Consider the following 25,848-nt stretch of genomic DNA (forward strand, 5'->3'; position numbering starts at 1 on the left):
CAGCTGACGTGACATAAATCATTAATACAGATACAGATTATGTAACAAAAATCTTAATACAGAGACAATAGGCTTCATAACACAGACTTAACAACAACGCTATAGATAAATGACGTTGTCCCACACCTTAAACAACTCTGCCCCGCCCTCCTTGACACGGAATTACCTGTTTGCAGTACACACACTCTCGCGTCACATCTGAGTTATCACGCATCGACGACATTACCTACAAGTAAACAATGAATTTGACCCAGAAAATTACCCGTGGAAGAGACCCAGAGAAGATGAAAAGTGTGTGTGTGAGTGAGTGTGTGTGTGTGAGTGTGTGTGTGTGTGAGTGAGCGTGTGTGTGGAGGCGACAAGTAGTGCAAGTGACCTACATATACACCTACCTGCCTGCCCACAAGCCACAACCAGCTACTGCCACAAACAACTAACACTAACCAACACAAACCAGGTAAATCGGAAAGGAGGTGTGGGTCTTCTGGTGGTGGAGGAACATTAACAACAAGGTGTGTACAGTCCAGGTGTTGTCTCCCAGGTAAGGTTTTGACAGACACATCAAGGCACAAACATAATGCCTCCTCTGGCGTAGCTGACGGGGCATAATTAGAAAATATTCCTCCTCCACTGTCCCAGACTTTCCTCCCTTCAGGATATATAATTTTTTTCATTTCCCTTCGGTATAAGAATATGTTTACATAGTCAGCTGATTACTGTGTACCTCAACCAAAACTGACTCACCTTATCTACACACATTAAATTTCGTTTTGTTTGTTTGTTGTGTTCTCGTGAATGTTTTACTATTAACATGAAACTATTTTAAGACATACAGAACGGACCATAACTGTCTAAATAATGAAGAAAACTATTCATCATTTATCTCGTTTTAATTCATTACCAAAGTTTAATAAAAATCTACAGCTATTTTTTGCTTGGTAATTTTGAAACTTTATATATAATTAACTTCTGGATATACTGTAGACCTGACAGCATCAAACTGTAAACGGCACGAGATCAGTACGACGGCTCTTGGGGGTTGTCTCTAACAAGTGGATCACTAGAGCTGGACCAATGGCTCGGCCACTCCACCTCGTCCACCTGACCTGTCCCCAATGTACGAATTTTTATGTGTTCATGTTAAAACTGTTATTCGATTATAAACAAATAGATTCTTTCCATGAAATTAGGGCGAAGATGACTAACAGAAGCCATGGAACTTCTTGACAGCACTGAAGGACACTAGAGTCATATAGGTAACCACGAGGAGACAGATGCAAGGAGAGATTCAAGCGCTTTCGTGAGTGAGGTCCTGACAGATACAAGCACCGGCGGAAATTATCAGAGACAAATGACATGAGTATATTAGAGTGCAGTGATGATCATATGTCAGGTTAACATGAGTAAACTATGAGCATCGGTACAGAGAGCGAGTGTTCCAGCACGTCACACCACTGGATCAGTCAACCGGGGTACTGGAAACAGTTTCTCCATATAATTCTAATTCCACCTGATGCCACGGATCATCACGTATCATTCCGTCACACTTTTTAGTTGTGTTAAAGCAGCCTGACACCCGCCTTTCCGGACACCGCTGATGATATTTTTCCCACTCGTAATTGGTGTCTTTTCAAATGTGGCTGATTTAACATAGCCATGACCTGTTCCTGTTCACCCATGTTACCACCACCACCACCCCTGTACTGTACAGTAGAGGCAAGACCTGTATCTAGTATAAGTTCAATATCGTGGCCATTTAAACAACAATATTCGCGACGGAGTTTACTGTAGAGGTGTTCTCATACATCCAGTTAAGAAAATAATTCACCAATGTAAAACCTGCACACGACAGCACCAAGGAAGTACACACCACTGTGACCCCAACATAACCAAGTGTCTCCACCATGACGACTGCTACAACACCACCTGCGACTCACACCATCTGCTATGGACAAAACCGCTAGTCTAAAACTCTTGCTATTATTACCACCACATACCAGGGTGAATAATCCCCCCGTGTGTGTGTGTGTGTTTTATGAATTCATTAGCCATTATGTTTGTAAAATCTATCCTCAGTATTTAATTGATTCTCACACCACTTGGTACAACTAATGACGATGGACGGTTAATATACAGATGTTAATAATGATTTACTCTAAGCTCACCCATTTGTCTTACCGTCTCACTTTTATGGAAATTTAAAGGTACAAGTCTCTCTCTCTCTACCCTTCTCAGTCACCCCCTCTTCCTCTGCTCTCCCTCCTTCAATCTCTCTCATCTCCTCATCCCTAACCCCCGATACACAAGAGCGCGGTGTCCATGACATGTACACTCGCCAGCTGTGTGCACCTTGAGTGTACAGTAACGGTATACACACACACGCACATAGTGTACTGACCACCTAATCACCATATCGGGGTCTTAGCTCAACACAGGTCCAAGGGAATCTAAATATATAATAATCTATCGATTTGTCTATCAATCCATTCATTACGTTTAGGCACCTCCCTTTTTGTGAGGTAGATCAAGGAATACACACACACACACAAACACACACACGCACACGCAAACACACACACACACAGTAACACTTCAGCATCAATTGACTCAACATTTTGTATACATTCACAAAAATATACAATAATGATGATATTTGTATTCACATTTAAAACCAGAATATTTTGTTTTAATTTATTTTACAATGTACAAGAACTTAATTCAGAACACCTAGACTACACCCATCACACACCTGGTAGGTTACACCCACCACACAACACCTACGCTACACCCACCACACAACACCTACACCCACCACACAACACTACACCCACCACACAACACCTACACCCACACACAACACCTACACCCACCACACAACACTACACCCACCACACAACACCTACACCCACACACAACACCTACACCCACCACACAACACTACACCCACACACACAACACCACCACACAACACCTACTACACCCACCACACAACACCACTACACCCACCCACACACAACACCTACACTACACCACCACACAACACCTACACTACACCCAGCACACAACACCTACACTACACCCACCGCACAACACCTACACTACACCCACCACGCAACACCTACGCTACACCCATCATTAAACACCTTAGACAACATACACAGCGTCCAGGTGTAAGAACATCAGCTGACTTAAGTTTATAAACAGTTGTGGGAGGGAGGGAGGTTGGCGAAGCGTGAAGGTGGATGATGGTCAAAGAGGTATACACCGTAGCTTACGTCTGTGTCTGTAAGTGTTTTGAGAGAGAGAGAGAGAGAGAGAGAGAGATTCTAACGTGTGTAAGATTAGGTTAGGCTTAGGTTAGGTTAGGTGGGGCAAATCTGAGAATAAATATCTGACTAGGACAATTTTAAAGATTTTTTTTTAATATGAATTTCATTCGATTATGATTTTTCTAAAGTAAGACTGTCCCACGTAAGGTTGGTGACTTCTTATATTGGTGGTGGGGGTGGTGGTGTGGTGGGGTGTGGTGTGATTTGGTGGGGTGTGGTGTGGGGTGATAGTGACGATGGTGATATAGTGGTGTTGGTGGTAGTAGTGATAGTGGTGGTGGTAGTGGATATGATTGCTATTGTAGTGTTATTGTGCAAACTGCCTTTGTGAGTCATCTGGGTGAAGAAGCCTTGTGTGTGTGTGTGTACAAAACCTGTTATACTTTCTCACATCTTTCATTAACGCTTTTACCCTATAAAAATTAACAATTTCACCACCAAAAAATAATTTAGCTATTTATTCCCTCAAAATTTGGGTTAAAAAAAATGGCCAATCTCCTCCCATGGTTCTCAGGGCAGTGCATCAAGACGCTGCTGGGATTCTTGTCGCCGTCGGCAGCGCCCGTTACCTTACGCCAGTCCCCAGTAAATGGTCGATCTGATAACACTCACTCGGGCACAATAGAGGCCTCGTGCCCATCGTGTGCTGAACGGCGTTGGTCCCCCTGGACACTTTTCGGGTGGTTTATGCCTCTCATATTCTCCATCGAGAACAGTGAGCTGGCTGGGTGCAACACATGCTATGTCATTGTGTTGGCCATTGACATTGTGATGATCCTCATAATCATCTTGTTCTTCCTCTGAGGGAGGCCATAAAATTATTATTTTTTCATTATTTAAAAATAAAAAATATATATATATATAATCGACAACCATAACATTTACAACCCTTACGCTAAATAAACGTTCTGTTATTATACGAAATATGTTTATATTTACATGCAGGTCTTTCTGCATTGTTGTAACATCGTCTTAACTTGCTACCTTCCCAAATATCTTCGTGTCGACCTCAAACTTGACAATGTGGCTCGATATGCTTTCATCTGTCGTTTGTGTAGATCACAAACAAGATGGGTCCGAGGACAGAGCCTTTATGAGGTGGTACGCCACTGAGAACCTTTTTTCACTAAGAATGTACTTAATTTATTACCACTCTTTGTTGCCTGCCTTCGAGTCAGTTGTTAAACCACTTCAAAATCTTGTCTTTTACAACCATGGGTGCAAAACACTCAAAATAGCATCAGAGATCCACTGGAACTGTGCCTGACCTAGATAAATTCCCTTACCAACAGTAGGAAACAAAGTTAAGATAAATTATCTACCTTAATAATATTCCCTAACCAGTGTTAAATGAATATATCTTATTAGGGTAGTCTCTTGGTATAATTTTAAGCTATTCTGAACGTTAATTTTGTGTTAAACCTTAACACACACACTTACACCAGGTTCAACACACAAAGTCAAGACACACGAGCCAGAAAAACAAACACACACATAGATGGAGTGATTGAGGAAGTATCATCACAGGAACAACTTGTTGTACCAACAAGATAACTGAAATACCTAAGAGAGTTGAGACGCGCAACACCTGGACATAATAAACAATATCAACGTCTCTGGGGGTGGCCCTGACGTCAGCTGTATTAATCTAAACTAACCTTAAATTAACCCTAACTCAACCTAATTATCTCACCTTCAAAGTGGCACTACAAGCCTATTAAGTCTTCGGTAGAAAAGGAAGCATTGTGACCGGCGCCACACACAAACACTTTCACAACTGTACAGCTGGCTGGTCTACTGGTACCCTGGACGTAAACCAGCGACCCTAAGATGACGAGGCGAGTGCTCTGCCCACTCAGCCACTGTATACCATTATTATATCAAGCCAAAACTCAACGTTCATTATAACCTACGTAACCCAACCCAACCTAACCGTGCCTACGTAACCTAACCTACATAACCCAACCTAACCTAACCTATCTAACCCAATCTATCTAACCCAACCTAATAGAGGAAAAGCCACAACCGGAAGTCATGGAGAACACACAGCCAACCAGTGCACGTCACGCCACAAGAGAGGGATTCTGTCAATACAAACAAAACGTGTCGGAGCGTCGGTGTTTGTGTGCGTGACTCTGGCCGGGTGTACAAGTAGCGGAAATTGCACAAGGGGGCGCGAGTGTCTTTTTAAACTGTACGGGGAAAAAAACTAAAACCTGGTATGTAATGCATCCTGTACGACCCGGAAGTGCAGCGTCTTACCTTTACCAACATTATTACAGGTAAAGTCGTAGGTTTAAGGGGCCGTCTATAACTGCTGCCGTGTATGGCCATTACACTTACTCTTGAACTGCCGTTTCTCGCTGACTTATTTTTTCATTCTAAATATGTTGTCGTTTATTTAGTAACACGGTGGGGTGTCCTAACCTAACCATAGCCTAAACTAAACTAACCTAACCAAACCTAACCTACCCAATAAATTTCCATGATTATTTAAGGCTTTTTCTTATGTTTTTACCCGATTGACTTTTTCTTGTATGACTATCTCTCACAACTCTCCCATCTATCTCTCACAACTCTCCCATCTATCTCTCACAACTCTCCCATCTATCTCTCACAACTCTCCCATCTATCTCTCACAACTCTCCCATCTATCTCTCACAACTCTCCCATCTATCTCTCACACTTCTCCCACCTCTCTGGCCCTCCTCCCATCTATCTCTCTCCCATCTATCTCTCAACTCTCCCATCTACTCTCTCACAACTCTATCTCTCACAACTCTCCCATCTATCTCTCACAAATCTCCCACTCTATCTCTCACAACAACTCACAACCTCCCATCTATCTCTCACAACTCTCCCATCTATCTCTCCAACTCTCCCATCTATCTCTCACAACCTCCATCTACTCTCACAACTCTCCCATCTATCTCTCTCATAACTCTCCCATCTATCTCTCACAACTCTCCCATCTCACAACCTCCCATCTATCTCACAACCTATCTATCTCACAACTCTCCCATCTATCTCTCACAACTCTCCCATCTATCTCTCACAACTCTCCCATCTATCTCTCACAACTCTCCCATCTATCTCTCACAACTCTTACTGTAAACATTAAATAAATATATTAAATCAAGGTAGTAATTAGCAGTACAATAATTATAACTAAAAGTATATATATATATATATATATTTTTTTAATGCTTAGTTAAGATGCAGCTCAGGATTTCATAGGAAATTTCAACGCCGTTCAATTAATGATCTTTGGTGTCTGTTGTCTTGTTGTTATATCATTTTGTTCTTTATCTTCCATCTAAATGTTCTTCAGGTCAGTTCCACACTTACACACGACCAACCACACACACACGGGAAAGCTCTCTCTCTCTCTCTCTCTCTCTCCCCTGCTGCTTCATTAACCTCTGGGCCTCAGTTAAACGTGGCACAGCGGGTAAGAAGAGGTCAAGAGATCAAGCCACAAAGGTCAGAGTTCACACCACCCCCAGCAACTAAAACACACCATCAAAGCCAAAAGGTCACACCCTCACCCGACCTATACCACCAAGGTCAAGGGTCTCTCTCTCACCCCGATCTTCAATTATTCCAGGGGTCGCTTCTTCCTCCTCCTGTTCTTCTTCTTCCTCATCGACCTCTTCCTTGTCTTCTCCTTCCTCCTCCTCCTCAACTGGTGACGTGGGGAAACTTAAGGTACAGAAGAAAGATGGACGATTCTCAAAGACCCACACTTCATTTCTTAACCCATATTGGTATTGTGAGACCGTATAAAACCTTCACTAAAACAACGATACAATGATGACCAAACCAGCGTCAAAAACTATGAGACTTTTTATCCCTACTGTGTTCCCCCTGGCTGAGTTATAAAGGAGAAACCGAACGCCGGAATCTTTTGGTAATTCGTACAGTGGGTCACAAATCCGTCGCTCAAAAGATAATGGTATAATAAGGGAGATAATTGTTCCCCCTCCCCACAAGTATGTAGGTTAATACTGGGTGTGTGTCTCCCCATCTAGCCCCCACTGATCTTGTTCTGGTATCTTAAAAGTTTAATGTTGTCGACGTCAATTAGATTTCCCGGAACGTGGGATGATGGGACGCAGCATCTCTTGACAGGTGAATCTATTGGAGAGTTATGATGACGCCATTAAAGCCACTTGTGTTGACGGTGTAGATGAAATGAGTCAATAAGATTTTTGTTGTGGCATTCACTTTTGCCTAACAATGATATACTCGTTTGGCAGCAACGCCCAACGAACGTCTGGCTAGTGGCGTTCTCTTTATGGTGCCAATAACACACACACACTAAGAGGGAGTTCCTGAGGCTGTTATGACTGAAGGAGGCACTGAAGAAGGCGATCACACTCTCTCTCCAACGCCCTCCTCTCTTGTGAGTCTATACCCTCCCTCATCACCGCCCTCTTACCCCCAGTACCACCGCCCTCTTATCCCCCTCACCACCACCCCCCACCTCCATCACCACCATCCTACTACCCCATCACCATCCTACTACCCCCATCACACCATCCTACTACCCCCTTCACCACCATCCCTACCCCTTCACCACCATCCTACTACCCCCATCACCACCATCCTACTACCCCCATCACCACCATCCTACTACCCCCCTCACCACCACCAGCCTCCCTTCACCTTCATCACCCCCAACAGCAGGAAGCAAGAACTTAAGACGCGGATTACCACCACCACCTCTACCCTACCAGGACCTTCACCTCCACACTTGACCGTTTCCCCTTGTCATACCTCCTTCAGTCTCTCACCTTCACAGCTGGAGGTCACGTCACCCCTCTCTCATGGTGCCCGAGTACGAGTAATTGACTGAATTTAATCATACATCAACAAATATATGTATGTATGTATGTGTGTGTGTGTGTGTGTGTGTGTGTGTGTGTGTGTGTGTTTTGCTAATGATTCTAACCACTGTACGCCATTGTGAGTGAGACTGGGAAAAGTAAAAAAAAAGAAAGTATTTACTAGATTTTAATGATTTTTTGTTTTTTTACTTTAATTGTGACTTATACTCCACACAAGTACCACCATAACACTACATCATATCATTTATCGCACACTACAGTATAGCACTATACCGTTATAAGACACAGCTGACTTGCATCAGAACTTCAAGCGACTGTTACACACACAAGGAACAAGTCACGTGTAACTTATTTCTTTTATTCAAGTTTAAAATGTTTGTAGCATGTGTGTGTGTGTGTGTGTGTGTGTGTGTGTGTGTGTGTGTGTGTGTGTGTGTTTGTGGGTGTGGGTGTGAGTGCTTATTTACCGCCTTACACGACACACTAGAAGCCAAACTTGATATACTGACAGTACACGAGGTAAACAATGGTATGTAAATAAAGAGTAACAACTATGAGGTGGGTGAGAGAGGGGGGGGGGGTCTACCATAATTCCTACCCGTCCTCTGCTGTATGTGAACACTGGAGGTCACTAAACTTCACCACCATCTCTCCACACTATCCAACCTATCCTCAGCGTGAATAACAATGTCTCATTAAAAAAAACTGTCACGTTAATACCGAGGAAAAAAATACTAGACTGGAGAAAATAACGGGGAATTTTTAAGAATGAAGTGTTCGTTGGCAACTCATAGAACCGTTACACACCCCGGCAAGGGCATCGGGGCAGCCTGTTTAAACCCGCGACCTCTTGGATTCGTGTCTCAAATCTTCGTTCACCCACAAAGAAAACTAACAATAAAATCTTCTCACTAACTTGGGAAAACTATCATGTATTATAGAACATATTCCCCAAAAATGTGTAGTTTGTATTGATATTATTTAGTGGGGTTTTTTCTGTGTTATCTTTTTTTTTTTTTTGGAGCATTTGATCCGGGTGTACGAAGGTGTTTGGATGGAGGTGAAGAGGGAGGGTGGTTAGGTTAGGTTGGAGTGGGGCAGCAGGGCAGGTGTAGGGCAAGTGGAGCACAGCGGTCACACTATTTTACTGCTACACCCTGTCTACACCTTCCACCTAGTGTAGGGAATTTCATAGATTACAGAACCTCGCTTTACGTTATAAAATATTCACCTCAAAATAGTCTTCTTGTTTCTATCGTTTCTACACCTCCACTGTCTCTCCTCTACACCTCCACTGTTCCACCTGATGTACGCAGTGCCGGATTAACCATGAGGCACTGGCCTCAGGCCCCCCCGACTCTAAGGGGCCCCCAAATCCAAACATTCTCGAAGTTGAAGCGTATAAAACATGAACTTCGTTCAACGATGTCCTAGCAACGTCTCAATTTTCTGTCTCTTATGAACATTGAATGTGTTATTTTGCAGAAGCTTAATAATGATGAAATCATTGATAAATTTTGGTATATTTTGTTCTTGCTATATATATAACCTTGAGGGTAGGGGCCCAGGTTGATCTGTCCCTCAGGCCCCTATTAAGCTTAATCCGGCCCTGAATGTACGCATTCTATACCTCGTGTACACGGCCTCAAAAACGTACATCAGATTGTCCTTCACAAATACCCTCCAATTGAACTGAAACCCATCTTTTGTACATGTACGAAGTACATGTACTTCTGTTGCTGTACATTGTCATCTAGGTGTAGCGGAAGAAGCAACAAACCACCTATGTACACGAGGAGGAGGAGGAGGCGGAGGCGTGGTGGTAATGCTGGTAGCTGACTGTCAATGTCAAGGGGAACCACAACGGGATACTGACCTTGCGGGACACCACCACCACCACCACCACCCCTCTCCCCCACCTCATCCTTCTCTCTCTCTCTCTCTCTCTCTCCCGCTCACACTATCTCACTCACTCATTCTGTGTATGTGTGTGTATGTCAGGTCACAACATTCACAGTCACTGACACACTCCCCCAGTCTCTAGAGCAACTGTGTCGCGCCTACATTGAGATACAGTTACTCCCACGTTTCGACTGTTTAACGGTCGACTTGACTGGAAGAAACAGCTCCAGTCAACCCCATCGCTTTATGGTACAGTACATTCAAATTAGTGAAGCTGCAAATCATCCATACTCTATATTTCAGTCACACACATGAACGATATACAGTTATAGGAGTCATATATTCTGCACCTTTATACAGCATTATGTATTCCTGATAGTTGCCCGCTAGTTTTAGTCTGTTTCTGTTACAGTTATATGCCAGTCACACTCCATCCCTCGAGTGTACGGTCACTTGACAGCCATGACACAGCGAGCCAACTGAAGGTCACCAACACAGGAAGATTAAGTTACACTCACACAGGTAATGAACTGATATTAATAAAGTAACTTCCCACATTTTATCAAGAAACACCTAACCATTTTTTGAGGCTTATTATCTATAACTGAAATTTCACAAAAGTGCTCGTCATCTCGTCATTTCCTTGAGGTCGCCGTAACATCACTAAAGGAAAACACGATTGCCACCATCAAATTAGCCACAAATTATGTTCCACAATAACAAACTTACTTAATATATAATAACTGTAATGTCGTTACCTAAATCAAGAGACGTCGTAGCAACTCCTAAACACCCTAGATTGTGTTAGTGTGCGTGGCAGAAGTGGTTCTGGTATAGTTACCCGTAAGCCGTCACAAGGACTGTATACAGTACAGTACTTAAAAGTTATTACCACAAAGAAATTTTTTTCCTTATTACTTAATTTCCCAATATATTGCTTCATTCGCATAAGGTCTTAGTCATATAGAATTACTGAAACAAAATATTAACCTACAAGTATACTGAAGTAAATGTATCCTCTGTAGTGTAGGTTAACTAGAAAGGCCTCTGTTGACGTCACGCCCAACACTAGAGGCTGAGTGTTGCCATATGGTTGGTATGTATATTTTTATGCCCAAACCAAGCATTGAGAGTGTGTGTGTGTGTGTGTGTGTGTGCAAATTACCAAAAATAACACTGGGGATAAAAGACTGGATTTGACCATTAACCCCTCGAGTATGATAACTTAATCCCTTGAGGACGATGACTTAACATAAGAACATAAGAATGAAGGAAACTGCAGCGGGCCAATTGGCCCATACCGGGCAGTCCCATTTACACCCAACCCCTATCACTCCTATATCCATTCAACCCATGTTTCAAGCTATAACCCCTCGAGGACGATAGCTTAACCGGCCTTGAGGACGATGGCTTAACCCCTTCTAATAGGAAGGAAACAATAGGGAGGAACTAATAGGAAGAGTAATGCAAGACAGTGTAGAAAGTGAGAGGACAACAAATAGAAACATTCACATAACACTTCACAATTTTGTTCATTACATAGAGTCTGTAGTTACAAAGACAGACACACACACGTAATCTCTCTCTCTCTCTCTCTAAAACAAACACACTCTCTCTGCTTTCTTTACACTCCCACAGATGTTTACTCTCTCTTACACACACACAAGGGTAGAGATGAGGACGATAGTGTAGCATCCTTCACACTTTCTTTTACACCAAAACAGGATATTTAATGAATGTAACAAGCGTCTACTACTACTGTTACTATAACCACACCACCCCTACTAATAGTACTAATGATAATAATAACACTAATAATAAAAATAAGAATAATAGAAGTAATAATAATGATAATAATAATAACAATAACTTAGAAAAGGTTTTGCATGTCTCCGGCCGTGTGTTAGGGTCCTGGGTTAGGTTAGGTTAGGTTAGGGATAAAAAAAGCCACCAAACAGTTACCTACATGACTGAATGTGGGGAAAACAAGAGTATAGTTTCCTTGTGAATGTTGCCTTCTTTAATATAACATTTCCCTCAGATGAAAACAGTAGTTGGAGGGGTTAAAATGGGCGGAGTTTAGTTGGTGGGGTCAAATGGGTGGAGTTAACTCTTGCCTCCACCATGACCTTATCTCATGGAGTATTGTGGGAAAAATGCCAACTTAAGATCCCCACTGATTGACCCAAGTGAGGTCAAACGAGAGGTCAGGTTAAAAGGGAACGGGGGGAGGGCGTACGTTTATGAGAGGTCAGCAGGTTCTTGAGATACAACTAGGAGTCGCTGTAGGTCAGGTCAAGGTCATTTGTGTGTGTGTGTGTGTGTGTGTGTGGAGGTGTCGGATCCGCGTGTGGGGGTTCTTAGCGGTACCTACCACCATCTAACCTAACCTACGCGACCACAACTACCAACACACAGCAATCTTCCTACCACAACCATCATCACCCAACCAGAATCGACACCATAACCTTTATCTTCCCTTACCACTCAACCAGTCCCCCATAATTCACTCACCACCAACCACTCCTTACACCACCACCACCAACCACCTTCCACCACCACCACCACCAACCACTTCTTCCACCACCACTACCAACCACTCTTCCACCACCACTACCACCAACCACTCTCTTACACCACCACCACCAACCCTCCCCCTTGCTCCCACTGCTACCAACCACTCCCCCTTACACCACCACCACCAACCCTCCCCTTACACCACCACTACCATAACCACTCCCCCCTTACACCACCACCACCACCAACCACTCTCCCTTACACCACCACCACCAACCACTTCCCCCTTACACCACCACTACCACCAACCACTCCTCCCTTACACAACCACTATTATTTCACCACCATTAACAAACACACATTAATATCTTCACCATTATTCTTCTCTCCCAACTACCACCATCAACCCACCAACCAGCACTACCACCATCAATCCAACCACCACCATCAACCAACCACCACTACCACCAGCCGGCTCCACACAACAGATGGCTCAACCCGGTCTCACTCACACACACACACACACACACACACACACACACACACACACACACACACACCTGACATCTTCAACCCACACAAACTTCTCTTCATCTAAACTGAGACTTTGATCAATTCTACAGACAACAACACAGGAGGACTCAGTATACAGTAGTAGTGGCGGGCCAGCAGCTCTCTACAATAACTTACTAGGCCTTCAAACTCAACCAAATTCAATTACACCTATTTTAACTGATTGGACTGACTGACTCACTCACTCACTCCCTGACACAGATATTAACACTGAACAACTGGGGTAAGTCGGAGTGGGGGTTGGCTAGAGTGGGGTAGGTCGGAGGGGTTATTTGGAGGGCTAATGGAGGGGTTGGTCGGAGGGGTTGGTCGGAGGGGTTGGTCGGAGTGGAGTAGGCCGGAGGTGATAGTTCTTGAACGTCTAACATAATTACATACAAGAACTGGAGAGAGAGAGAGAGAGAGAGAGAGAGAGAGAGAGAGAGAGAGAGAGAGAGAGAGAGAGACTAAAATACAGAAAAAGAATCTGGTGTTATACTTAACTCTAACATAAAGAACAACGAACAAATGTTCTTACATCGGATCTTCAATTGCCGGTTATAAGAAGAACAATGAGGAACACGAACAGAACACAACAGGAAGAGAAGAACAGACATAACACATAAATAAGATAACAGGAAAGAACAAAACAAAGAGAACAGGAAATGAACACACTGTAAGTATGAGAGAACAATAAAATAACAAGAAAACGAAAAGAACACACAGAACATTAACAGAGGAAGGAAGAAAAGGGGGATGAAGGAAGGAAGGAAGGAAAACAGGAAGGAAGGAAAAAAGGAAGGAACGAATGAAAGAAGGAAGGAAAAAAGGAAGGAACGAATGAAAGAAGGAAGGAAATAATAATAATAATAAACCATACAAAGGCATTTATCCATAGCCGTATACATTACCTAGTTAGCAGTAGCGGTGTGTGTTACAAGAGAAGAGCCTCGGAACAACGTGTGATCGGTACGACAGTCACGCCTCTACTGAACCTCTGCCAGTCTCATTGCCTCTAAACCCCCACCCTCCCCCCCTCCACCCTCAACCCCCACACCACCTTACCTGAGCACCCACCCCTTCCTCCCTCCCTTATCTCCCCTCCCCCTGTCCTTCCTGTCTGCCCCCCCCCCCCACACACACCTGACTATCTCCCTATCGACCTCCCTTCCTGTCTGCCCCCCACACACACCTGACTATCTCCCTATCGACCTTCTCTCTCTACTGCTCCATCCTCTTATTATCTTCCTCTAATCTTCTCTACCTCCCTCTCACTCTCTTTACCTCCTCTCACCCTGCCTATCCTCCTCTCCCTCTTTCTTTTAATATCCCTCTCACCTTCCCTACCTGTCTCACTCTCCTTATCTCCCTCTCACCTTCCCTACCTGTCTCACTCTTCTTATCTCCCTCTCCCTCTCCCCTTCCCTCCTTATCTCCCTCTCCCTCTCACCTTCCCTACCCTTCTCACTCTCCTTATCTCCCTCTCCCTCTCACCTTCCCTACCTGTCTCACTCTCCTTATCTCCCTCTCACCTTCCCTACCTTCCTCTCACTTTCTCACTACCCCACTCCCTACCACCAGATCTACGTCACTGGCCCAGGAAAGTGTCATAAGAGAGAGAGGAACTTCCCCAGGTGTCACTGAAGCCACTAACACGTTAAATAAGACAATGACAGGCGGGTGACTCACTTTAACCAACACCCGGAACCAAATTTAACATAATATTAACTAAATTAACCTTAACAAACATCTAACATAATTAAAGTTAACCCAAAATTAACCTATCCGGATTATATGAATTGTTAACCTAATTTATTTCAAATTAAGAGTAAACTAACCAAATGTTAACCTAACCTAACCTAACCTAACCTAACCCCACTCCAAGTTACATTAGGGTGTTTAATCATCAGGTGATCGAGGAAAGTACACAACCCGGGGAATTCCCTTCAGGTGAGTCACAAGAACAGGGTGTGATGCTGGTGAAAGTAAGAGCGGAGCTGATAGTGTACACGGGAGTTAAGGATACACACACACACACACACACACACACACACACACACACACACACACACGCACACACACACACACACACACACACACACACACACACACACACACACACGCACACACACACACACACACACACACACACACACACACACACACACACACACAATAATGCACACGCACACACACACACACACACACAGCTGACACACACACACACACACACACCATTAAGAGAGGAAGGGGTCAATTTTATCAGTGGGTATGACTTAATGATGGAGGAATGTATCTGCATGTATGTAAGCTTACTGAGAGAGAGAGAGAGAGAGAGAGAGGGAGAGAGAGAGAGGAGAGAGAGAGAGGAGAGAGAGAGAGAGAGAGAGAGAGAGAGAGAGAGAGAGAGAGAGAGACCCACTATTAATTAAGTTATGGTTCATGATAGTATGGTAATGGTTCATGATATTATGGTAATGGGGGGTATGGGGGTATGGGGGTATGGTAGTGGAGGATATGGTGGGGTATGGGCCATGTCCTGGCATGATTCATGTCTGTGTGCGCGTTTCGTTCAACTTAAAGTGCCACCAAATGTCTTCGTGAGATGTACATTGATTTAGCAGCCTGCACACACACACACACACACACACACACACACACACACACACACACACACACACACACACACACACACACACACACACACACACACACACACACACGTTACAACAATAAAACATGTGGTTGTAGTTTATTTTGAGACCACTTACGAACAAAGGGATTAAGCCAAGTGCCCAGAGTACACACTAAGGCTCTCTCACCTGTATACTGCCTCAGGTGACAGCGACCTTCATGTACGGGAACTTTTGACGGATTACTGGACAGTTTTAATGATATATCTTCACAGCTAATAATACTACCACTACGATTACTCCTACTACTGCTACTTCTATGATCACTACTACTGCTACTTCTACGATTACTACTATTGCTGCTACTACTGTATCTGCTACTACTGCTGCTACTACTATAACTACTAATGTACTAATATAACTGGTAACTACTACTATTACTACTAATACTGCCACTACTACTGTACTAATCTATCTATCTTTCTTTTCTCTCTCTCTCTAAGGATGTGTTGTGGGTGGGGTGTGGGTGGAGTGGGGTGTGGGTGGAGTGGGGTGTGTTGTGGGTAGGGTGTGTTGTGGGTAGGGTGTATTGTGGGTGGGGTGTGTTGGGGATATGGTGTGTTTGGGTGGGGTGAGGTGGAGTGTGTTAGGGGTGGTGTAGGATGGAGTAAAGTAGGATGGGGTGGGATGTGTTGGGATAGGGTGGGGATGTGCGCCTCCTTCCAGATACAGGCCAGTGATGGTAGAAGTTGGAGCCTTCTACCGTTATGGCTACCGTAATAACACACATATATAATTATGCAAATGAGGCAGTGTCACTCAGACCCCTGGCCAGATAACTGTTGTCCCCGTACACCGCTGACCTAGGCACTTCCATCTGGGTCTTCCAAGGTTTGTGTGTTCAGTCTCTTAGGATCACGTGAAGATTAGGCACCCCAGCTTATTTCACTTGATTAGACACCCCAGCTCATTTCACTTTATTAGGTATCCCAGCTTATTTCACTAAAAGAATAGGTACCCCAGCTTAACTAGTAACATCAGGGTATTTCACTTGATTATGTACCCCAGCTTATTTCACTTGAGGATTAAACAACCTCACGCTACCTGAAGGAGTTAGGTTAGGCTAGATAATTTTTAAATGAACTGAAATAAGTCGTGTATGTGTGTCAGCTGAGCAACAACAACAACAACAATAATAATAACAATAATAATAATAATAAAAATGATAATAACAATAATAATAATAATAATAACAATAATAATAACAATAATAATAATAATAATAATAATAATAATAATAACAATAATAATAACAATAATAATAACAATAATAATAACAATAATAATAATAACAATAATAATAATAATAATAATAACAACAATAATAACAATAATAATAATAATAAAAATGATAATAACAATAATAATAATAATAATAACAATAATAATAACAATAATAATAATAATAATAATAATAATAATAATAACAATAATAATAACAATAATAATAACAATAATAATAACAATAATAATAATAACAATAATAATAATAATAATAATAACAACAATAATAACATCCACACCAGGCACTCTCTTCACAAAGTAAAAAAAAAGTACTTTAATCTCATCACTAGCATCACTTAGGGGCATCAGCTAGTACAGTACAGCAACAATAATAATACTTTGAGAATATCTAGTAGTCTTCTAACTCACTCGGGGGTGACGGCGTTACTGTTTATAACGGCGTAAGTCAATGCTAAGTGTGTGTTGTGAAGTATCAGTGGTCATATTAACAACAGAGATGTGTGTGGGGGAGGGGGGGGGCAGGACCGGTAACTAGGTTGGTGGTATGTTACCTAGCGGTCCTGGTAGTAGTTGTGGTAGTAGTTGTAGTAGTAGTAGAGAGGGAAGGAGGAAGAGAGAGAGAAGGGGGAAGAGAGTGGGGAGGAAGAGAGAGAGAAGGGGGAAGAGAGAGGGGAGGGGAGGGAGAGAGAGAGAGGACCAAGGTAGTGCTGTGTGGGTCACCTGCGACTAACTGTTGTTGGTGGCGCTTTCTGGGTCGTGTGTGTGTGTGTGTGTGTGTGTGTTTGTTTGTTTGTTTGTAGTTGTTGTAGTTAATGGTAACAGGTCGAAAATAGTTGTTGTTGTTGTTGTTGTTGTTGTTGTTGTTGTTGTTATTATTATTATTATCACTCATATTATTAACCACTATTAAGGTAGATGATAACAACAACAACCACACGATAACTAGAACAAATACCATTGTTTATTAGTGACAGACATTTCTACCTCACCACCATAACTTTTCCGTAACCTAACCTGACCTTAATTTACTCTGAAGATAGATAATATTTATGTTTTATAATGTTTGAGTGAGTGAGTGAGTTACTGAGTGAGTGAGTGAGTGAGTGAGTGAGTGAGTTACTTATATCCGTTAGGGTTGGATCAAAGTATAAAAAGAGGCAACACCACTCACCTCCTCTTCCTCCTTCAGTGTCCAGTGATGGTTGGTCCCTGGTGAGTGCCCCCGGTTACTCAAGAGTGTCCCCAGGTTACTCAAGAGTCCTCACGTGGTTGTTTTGTGGTTACTACTCATCACGTTGACCGATAGTAATACGAGGTTTATCAACACATCATCTTGGGGTCGCTGATAACACCCAAAACGCGTCCAGAACCTGAATACAATGAATAAAAAAAAGTCAAATTTATTATTGTCAAGATACAAAAAATAAACAGTTCTTGGTTTATAAATACGATGAACATTTCTTCTTCCCGTTCTAGTATCTCAAGTCGTGTAACATCCATCAGACACAAAGCTATCTACAGCTCTAACTGACATGACATACAAACACACAAGACCTAAATTACTGTACCGCTTCCTGTATTATTGCTGCAGAAGTAACAAGTATTAAACCAATGATGATAAACCCACCACATATGTAGAGAGAACAATATTATTCATTTCCTAAAACACAGTGAATGATAATCCTCGTCTCTAAACTGAAATAAATAAGACAAATGAACTAAAAACAACAACAAAAAGAGAGAGAGAGAGAGAGAGAGAGAGAGAGAGAGAGAGAGTGTGTGTCAAATTGCTCTGGCTTTTAGAATACAAAACCAAGATACATATAATTTGTAGACTAAATATCTGCCGAGGCTCACTGGGGTTCAATACAAGACCTTGATCAAGAACCTGAAGAAGGAATTATAAGGCACATAACTCTTCTTGCCAGGGCCTGAAGGTGGGGCAGCAGGGGATGTATTTTCTCTTGATCCAAAATAACTATATGCCAAGGCACACAAGTCTCTATTGAGGAAGGTAAAAGACTGATGATATAAAAAAGAAAATGTCGAAATGAAGGCTTTTGTTGAGGTTGTGTAAAAAAAAATACACGAGACATCATGACCTTGAAATAACACATTAAATAGGAAAAGCCAAAACTACTGTGAAAGAAAGTAGAAAGCCTATTTACAAAGCACAACACCAGAGGCCGCCACAACTAGCTGGGAGCTATTAACTAAACTGGTTATAAATAGCTCCTGTGTGGTCTACCAACAGGTGCAGTGTGTGAGAGCAAGACTTTCATTCACGTCCTTCTGTAAGTACCAAGCTATGTGCAACAATACAACACAGATCCTTTAATATCGCAATGGTATAAAATTACTAGTCGTTACCTTTACACATGTTTTTAACTCGTTTTCTTATCTGATATACTGTACACGATGTCAACACTAAACACAATATTACTCACAATGATATGAAATTACTATGGTATTTTAATCATGTAGTCTGAACCAACTGATGGCAGATTAAAGTAGTTTTTTTCCTCTACCCCCGACAACGGCGTCAACCATGTACAGGCCTACAGTATGTCAGGTAGGAGATGGTCCCCTTCAGTCAGTACTTTTTTTTCTTTCTTTTTTTTTTTGTCCAACCATGTAATTTTTTCCCCCAATTACATGTCACCGTGAGCGTCCGCCGCCGGGGGCTCCACCATAGACTACCATAATGTCAGGTCAGGAACGGTTTTCTGTTTCATAATTAGATGCCAGACTTGAAGGATAATTTTCCAAGGAGCAAGACATCCAACGTCCTCCTACGGTCTCTCTCTCTCTCTCTCTCGTTCCGTATTCGCCGTTACTGAGCAGTCTGGGTTACTTCCAAGAAACCTAGAAACTCGTTGTTGCTTTTATACAAGGTCAGGGTTCTCAACGGCTACTACTAACACGTTAAACTTCCAAACAGAGAACACATCAAATAATAAAGGTAATGTCCTTGTATAATTCAGAGGTTATGTAGGCTGCCAATTTCGTTCGTTAGTTTCCAGTTCCCCAGACGTAGTAAACAGTATTTAACGTTGGGACATATTGATAATCTGGACTCATGAAAGCACCGGTGTCAGTGTTGTCGCTTCAGAGAAAATGTAATTTTTTTTCATGGCGGACTAAAGAATTGTATTGTGTTAACTAAATTTCTCGTGTTTGTTGCTTTATGAAGTCTCTTTCCAAGGTGTTATGGCTATATTGAATGTTACCAATCAGAGAATAGTTAAGACTTTATTCTAGGTAATAAATATAGTTTAAATGTCTATCCTTACAATATAATTTAGCCATTTCACACCTGTACTAGGAAGTGTATATACTGGTTTCCACACCTGTACTAAGAAATGTACTGTTTATACCTGTTTCACACCTGTACTAGGAAGTGTATATACCTGTTTTAACACCTGTACTAGAAAATGTATATACCTGTTTCCATACCTGTATATAGAGCTTAATTTGTATATATTTACTAAAAAACAACCATGATCTATAATGATCTTCGTATTTTATTGAAACATGTAGTACCTGTTCCTGTACCTGCACTTGTACCAGTATCATATATCATCTGTACCTCTACTGTTGTTTCTGCACCGATAATACTGTATGTAATCCACTAACATTTGTGTGCGTGAGGGAGGAGGGAGCGTCCTGTGTACATCACTCTGACCTGAGGGACTGTCAAGGGGAGAAAGAGGGGAGACGGAGATGCTGCTATTTTTATTACTTCACGTCAACCGTGTTATTTTAACCCCAGTGATATTGTGACCCCGTGATATTATAACTCCCAGGACTCAAAGGGTTAAGCGAATAAAGTGATGCTTACTCTTTTCTGGGCTATAAGTGGACCAATATACTGCCACTATCTTGAAGAGCGGCGCCGCGTACCACCAACAAAACGAGATCAAGCCAACCATAGTCGGAAGCGTCCTGTGCTAGCAATGAAAAGGCAATATTATTCTGCAAGACAATGCACGACCCCACAGCATACTCGTACACAGGAAATTATTAAAAGACTGAGCTGGGAGATTTTGCCACACCCTGCATACCGTCCAGATCTCGCACCATCAGACTACCACATGTTTGGTCTGCTCTTAGCAGCTTGACGTGGATTTTTTTTTCTTCGAATAATGAAGAGGTGAAAAAAATCCGAAATTGGTTACAGTCAGCCGAAAATATTTTTCGCCACAGGAATACGAAAACTCGTACAAAGATGGGACAAGTGCATAGCTGTAGAGGGACATTGTGTAAACATAGGTATGTGATAAATACTGAGGCAGTTATATTAATTTGCCTTGTTATTTATTCAATGACCCGCGCAAAAGCGCTCGTGTGACCGCAGCTTTAGCCGGGAAAACAATGTAATGTGGTGGTGGAGGTCATCACAGGTAGGCGAACATTTTTTTGGAAACCAAGACAATCTTCTTTTTCAAAGCCTGTTTTAATTCCTTAATTTCCTTCTTGGTCATCTTTCCCTTGGCCTCTCTCTTGGCCAAGGCATTTATCTTCTTGGCCGAAGTTGGATGTTTCTTTCCCTTGACCTCTCTCTTGGCCAGGGCATTTATCTTCTTGGCCGAAGCTGGGTGTTTCTTTCCCTTGGCCTCTCTCTTGGCCAAAGCTGGGTGTTTCTTTCCCTTGGCCTGGTACGTCTTGTTCTTCGGCGAGGCCGTTTTGTTGCGTGTTTGGGGTCCCCAGAGCCAGTTGCGGTCGGCGGCGCTAATTTATGAGGAGGAATCGGTGTTGTTCTGGTCACGGCCGGATTTCCAGCATGGGCACTGACAGAGGAACATTTTGCAAAATAAAAAATCTTTGAGACGGAGGAGGAGATCTTTCACGTCCTCCTCACGGTCAGGAAGGTTCTCAGGGGAGGGTGATACGGTCTGGGCGCTGTTGGCAGGCGACTCGGCGTTCTCCACCTGGTCCTCGCTGACGAAGGGGCTGGTGAATGAGCAGCAACACACCGCCTCATGCTTCTGCAGCAGTTGGTCCTCCGGCAATTCTCTAGTAATTGCCACCAGAAATATTAAAAAACTGAACTTCATTTTAAAAAGGAGTTTCTATTCAAAAGGTATTGTGCGTTTTTTTACATTTGATTTGTGTATATGAGAACTTTCCCAGATCATGACACACACACACACACACACACACACACACACACACACACACACACACACACACACACATTTTGAGGTAAAAGGAAATAAAGATGGATAGGTAATTACACTTTGACTCTACTGTATCATAATCACTTGTGTTTTGTTATTCAGAGTTAAAGGAAAAAGTGACCAAGTTCTTAAGAATCAACTTTATACAGTTCGTGTGTTTGTATGTCGATCGAAATCACCGAATTTACTAACTGCTAAATTACCGACTTTCTTAAAATAACGACTAAATTACCGACTTTGGTGAATACTTATGAAATTACGGTCTTTGGTGGTGGTGGTGAAGTACAAGTGGTGTTGTAGAGAGTTTGGCTACCAGAAACAATAACAACAAATATAACAACAATAACACCAACAGTAACACCACCAATAACAACAATAACAAAAATAACGACAAAAACAATATGAACAATAAAAATATAACAATAACACCACCAACAACAACACTACATTAGCCCAGCAGCTTGGTAGCAACATCTGGTGGGTCACTCACGAGGCACACACACACACACACACACACACACACACACACACACACACATCTCTTTCCTTTTTCTAATCTAATAATAAACTATGCTCCCGCTGCCTCTGACCCACCGCCATTACGAGACAAAGTGAGTTGTTTGGGTGACTATTAACATGACAAACTTCACTTCAATATACAATACAAACCTTCACCAAGAAATACATATCGAGAAATAATAAATATCCTCACACCTTATTTTATTTCCTATATCATGGCGTGTCAAGTGATATATAAAACAGGATACAATATACATTAAGCACAGGATACAATATATACAGTAATCTATAAGTATATACAACGGTAATAAAAACACCGGTGACGCCGTTGTGTTGGGGGTGTGTGGGGGTTGTGTTGGGGTTGTGTTGGGGTTGTGTTGGGGGTGTGTTGGGGGGGTTGTGTGTGTGGGGTGTGTTGGGGGGCTGTGCTGGGGTGTGGGGTTGCAGGGGGGTGTGTGGGGGGGTGTGTTGGGGTGTGTTGGGGGTGTGGGGCCAGTTGGGGGTGTGTGGGGGGTGTGGGGTGTTAGGGTGTGGGGTTGTGTTGGGGTTGGTTGTGTTGGGGGGTGTGTGTTGGGGTGTGGGGGCTGTGTTGGGGGGTTGGGGGTGTGGGGTTGTGTTGGGGTGTGGGGTTGTGTTGTTGTGTTGGGGGGTGTGTGGGGGTTGTGTTGGGGGTGTGTGGGGTTGTGTTGGGGGTGTGTGGGGGTTGTGTTGTGTTGGGGGTGGTGTGTTGGTGTGTGTGTTGGGGGTGTGTGGGTTGTGTTGGGGGTGTGTATGGGTTGTATTGGGGTGTGGGCTGTGGGTTGTCTCCGAGCTGTAACAATAGGTACCCCGACACCCACCACCGCCTGCAGCTCTCTTTGTCGACCTAAAATTCTCAAGAGTTGAGTCACATACTTGACCGCTGACCTTGCAGGTAAGACCCAGGTAGGTAGAAGGTAACCTAGACACATCGACTCGAGAGAAAAATACAACAATACTCGAAGTAATAATAATGACAACAAAAACAATAAATAAAAAAAACAATAATAAAAAAAAATAATAATAACAACAATAATAACAAAAAACAATAACACCACCACCACCAACAATCACTGCCCAAACGTCATCTACTTTATGTAACACACCTTCGTTATTTCCTCCTGACGGTGCCCCCAAACGTACATAACCATTACTGACGCTAAGGCTGCCGTCACCTTCCACAGTTCCGTTAGACAATCAGATATTTTACGAGGTATTTCACTCTGCTGGGGCGGCACACGACCTCTGGGAAGGAAGGAAGGAAGGAAGGAAGGAAGGAAGGAAGGAAGGAAGGAAGGAAGGAATGAAGGAAGGAATGAAGGAAGGAAGGTAATAAGTGTACAATGGTTAAGAGAGAAGGCATATAATTCTTAGTTGTAATTAATATCAAGGTATAATGTCGTATGGTTGTTTAATCTATCTAATTCTCACGTTACCAGGTTGTTATATGGTTCCTTAATTAAATGTTTTATTATAAATGTTTATGTTAATTAAATGTTGTGTTAATTAAATGTTTATATCAACTAAATGTTTTGTTATTATAAATGTTTATGTTAATTAAATGTTTATGTCAATTAAATGACTTGTTATTAGAAATGTTTAAGTTCGCCAAATGTTTTGTTTACTACTTATGAAAAATAAATAAAAGATAAATATCTACACAGGGAGAGATTCAAGAAGTGGGAGACATAGATACATTAAAGAGAGAGAGAGAGAGAGAGAGAGAGAGAGAGAGAGAGAGAGAGAGAGAGAGAGAGAGAGAGAGAGCAGCAGCAGAACCCCCACACCTTCTCTACCAGGTAATAGTTGTATTAATTACTGTTATTTCCTCCTATTAACGTTCTTATACCAGGTATGTGTCTTCGATCCGCCCGCTTCTTCCTCTCTTGTATAACTATGTATTACAGTCTATGTATGTATGTATGTATGTCAGTCTATGTATGTATGTATGTATGTCAGTCTATGTATGTATGTCAGTCTATGTATGTTTGACAGTCTATGTATGTATGACAGTCTATGTATGTATGTATGTATGACAGTCTATGTAAGTATGTCAGTCTATGTATGTTTGTATGTATGTTTATTTATGTATGTATGTATGTATGTATGTATGCTTATGTACGTTTATATGTATGTATGTTTAGATATATGCATTTATGTATGTATGTATTTTTCATGTCTATTTACATAGTTATTACCTAATGTTTACTTAATTAAAGAAAGGAAATGACAACTGCTTCAGATATTATACGAGAGAGAGAGAGGAAAGAAGGAAGGAAGGAAGGAAGGAAGGAAGGAAGGAAGGAATTAAAGACAAGAGGGAGGAAATGAAGAAAATATATTACTAGAGAAAGAAGAGGAAAAGGAGGAAAGAAATGAGAAGGAAGGAGAAGGTAGAGAAGGGGGGAATAAGAGAGGAGAGAGAAAGGTAAAGTAGGGAATAGAAGAAGCAAAGGAAGAGAAAGAGAAAGAGGAGGAGGAGGAGGAGGAGGAGGAGGAGGCCTGGGTTCCGTTACTCGGTGATCCGCTTAATGACACACTTCCCTCACTCCTCCCTCTCTTTCCTCACTTCCCTCCTCTTCCTCTCTGGTCCTCTTTTCTCATTCCTGTCTTCTCCTCTTTCCCCATTCCCTTTTCTTCTACCCTCATTCCTCCTCTTCCCTCATTCGTCTTACCACATCCATCCTCCTTTTATTTCATTCCTCTCTCTTCCTCTTCTCTCATTCCTCTCTCTTCCTCTTCCCTCATTCCTCTCTCTTCCTCTTCCCTCATTCCTCTCTCTTCCTCTTCCCTCATTCCTCTCTCCTCCTCTTCCCTCATTCCTCTCTCCTCCTCTTCCCTCATTCCTCTCTCTTCCACTTCCCTCATTCTTCACTCCTAACATTCTAACCAAACCAATAATAACAATCTAATATTTCCGGGGTCCGTTATATCACTTCCGGGTTACGCTAATTATCCCTTAATGGCTTTTTACTATACATTATTTAACTTCCTTCCTCGGGCGTTAATTACTCTGTGTTTATCCTAATTACACTTTCATTCA

At 42.3% G+C, this 25,848-nt stretch overlaps 1 protein-coding gene across 1 annotated transcript in view; it reads right to left on the reverse strand.

The window, feature by feature from the left end:
* The window catches only part of LOC121863852 (protein masquerade-like), a 37,861-nt gene extending 23,726 nt beyond the window's left edge, over positions 1-14,135 (reverse strand). The window contains 1 exon segment of the mRNA XM_042362737.1: positions 14,062-14,135. The gene's annotated coding sequence lies outside the window, so the exon portion shown is untranslated.
* Positions 14,136-25,848: the final 11,713 nt, after the last annotated feature.

The sequence above is a fragment of the Homarus americanus genome, unplaced genomic scaffold, assembly GCF_018991925.1.
Source record: "Homarus americanus isolate GMGI-L3 unplaced genomic scaffold, GMGI_Hamer_2.0 scaffold48354, whole genome shotgun sequence".
In the NCBI taxonomy this organism is placed as follows: Eukaryota; Metazoa; Arthropoda; class Malacostraca; order Decapoda; family Nephropidae; genus Homarus; species Homarus americanus.